Source organism: Aythya ferina, assembly GCF_964211825.1.
Source record: "Aythya ferina genome assembly, contig: HAP1_SCAFFOLD_68, whole genome shotgun sequence".
Taxonomy (NCBI): domain Eukaryota; kingdom Metazoa; phylum Chordata; class Aves; order Anseriformes; family Anatidae; genus Aythya; species Aythya ferina.
Genome location: NW_028181442.1, coordinates 408949 through 410955, shown reverse-complemented (window position 1 = coordinate 410955; position 2007 = coordinate 408949). Strand labels below are relative to the sequence as shown.

Sequence of the window (2007 nt, the reverse complement as noted above, 5' to 3'; positions counted from 1 at the left end):
CCGAACCGCACGGCACCGAAAGCCCGCTCTCTGGGAAGCCGGCGGACGCCAGCCCCCCGCTTCACTGCACGGCCGGCCCCCACGCCCCCTGAAGTCGGATCCCCGGGACACGACATAGCCGGCCCCCGCTAGCCGACGGCCCCGGAATCGCCGTCCCCGAACCGTCCGATGTCGGACCCGGCACCCGGTGCTGCTTGCAAACGCGTCGCACAAGACCGGAGCACAGGGGCTCGGAAGAGCCAGCTCCCGCCCTGCCGGAGGCCGGACTCCCGGGCTATGTCCACATGTCTCTTCAATACTTTTAAGGATCGGGTCTCTTACCACTTCCCCCGCGCAGCCTGTTCTAATAGCAAAGCACCCCTTCCATGAAGAAATGCTTATTCAGTATCGAGCTAGCCAGTGCTGGTAAACAGAGGTGTTTCTCCCTAGGGGTAGGGCTTGGCATTTCCCTCTCCTGAACTTCAAAAGGTTCCTGCCTGCCCCTATCTGCAGCCTGTCAAGGTTCCTCTGAATGCGCAGCCCCCCCATACAAGCGCCTTTTCCACAGAAGCCACCGACCACCCGCCGCCTCGCCCCCTCCCAATTTGGCCTGCCCCAGGGTGCCACCAACCACCAACCTCCTTGCAGCACCACGCCTCAGCATCCCGAGCTATCCCGACAGCTTCCACCCATCGGGAGGTCCCACTTGTAATAAATGACCGAGTCCCAAATAGGCTTACAATTAATGTTTATGATTTATTAAAGGAATAGAGGTAAGCAAGCAGCGCTGGGTGCGCCAGGAGTCTCTGCTCCACCAAGACGCACACAAGTTACATCAGGCGGCTGGTTTTTATGCTGCTAGGCTAATACATATTCATTACTACTTCTACAAAAGGCAGGGTTATTCTAATTAGTTCCCAGAATCCAAACCCTCCCACTGGTGCAGGCGTTATCAGTCTCCGGTGGTCCCTCTGGGGGCCGCTCGTACTGAAGGCTCGTAGTCTTCCTCCCAGGCTTTGTCCTTTGGTCGTTCTTCAGCTTCTCCCCTCCCCTTATTTAGTAGTTGCTGGGCCAGATGTCAGAAAGCTGTGTCTCGTGCAATAGTCCGCACAGGCACTGCATAGCAAACACACCAAGTAACATTGACTTCAGTTACTCGCAACAGTTACTCACCTGATAAAGAACTGCATGCTATAAAGGCATCAATACTACATTAGTTTATTCTAACAGATCCTACTAGCTGTTACCTCAAAAAGATGTGCGTACCCCTCGCTACTTGGAAACGCATCAGTCCATAAACTCTCATCCACCTGAAGAAGCCTGCAACTGACCGAAGGAAAAACAAACACCCCAAAGAGCAGCCCAAGCAGAATGAGCTCTCTGAGGGGATGCCTGGGACTCACATACCATTTGGCCCCGACTAGCACCCAAATCCAATCACCTGGGAAGGGTAGGGGCAAAGCACAAGGAAGTAGGAAGAGAGCAGCAGCAGCAGCTGTGGTGTTTGTTTTTTTTTTTTTTTTTTGTGTGCGTGTGTGATTTTTCTTTTTATTTTTTAATCAGTTTTAGCTCAAAAGCATGCATAGTGCAGACAAGAGAACTAGGGTGTTTCTAGAAGCAAAAATCCCCATGCTTTTGCTGCAGCTTTCAATATTAAAAGACATTATGACCAAGCAAGTAATTGGAACTCTTCCAACTGGAATTAGCTCAAACTTTTATTTACGTATAAAGAAAAAACTAGGAGTAGAACATCTGCTCCATCTTTTCCTCTCTCACCTTGCCATAGGCAGCTCTGGCTGTGACGTCCCAGATTGCATACTGCGTTTCAGTTTTAACAAATGAAAACCTTTACCCTAACCCTTATCCTAACCATTAGCTTACCCTTATTCTTACCCTAAACCTAACCCTAATCCTTACCCTTACCCTAATCCTTACCCTACCCTTATACTTACCATTACTCTATCCTTTACCTTAACTCTTACCCTTACTTTAACCCTTACCCCAACCCTTACCCTAAACCTAACCCTT

The 2007-nt window shown here is 50.5% G+C and overlaps 1 long non-coding RNA gene across 1 annotated transcript; it reads right to left on the bottom strand.

Moving 5' to 3' along the window:
* Positions 1–648: 648 nt before the first annotated feature.
* Positions 649–1617, bottom strand: LOC311428396. Its single transcript, XR_014687701.1, has 2 exons — positions 1227–1617; positions 649–1095 (listed from the first exon to the last, which is right to left on the bottom strand). It is a non-coding gene; the product is annotated as an uncharacterized lncRNA (long non-coding RNA).
* Between the last annotated feature and the right edge of the window lie 390 nt (positions 1618–2007).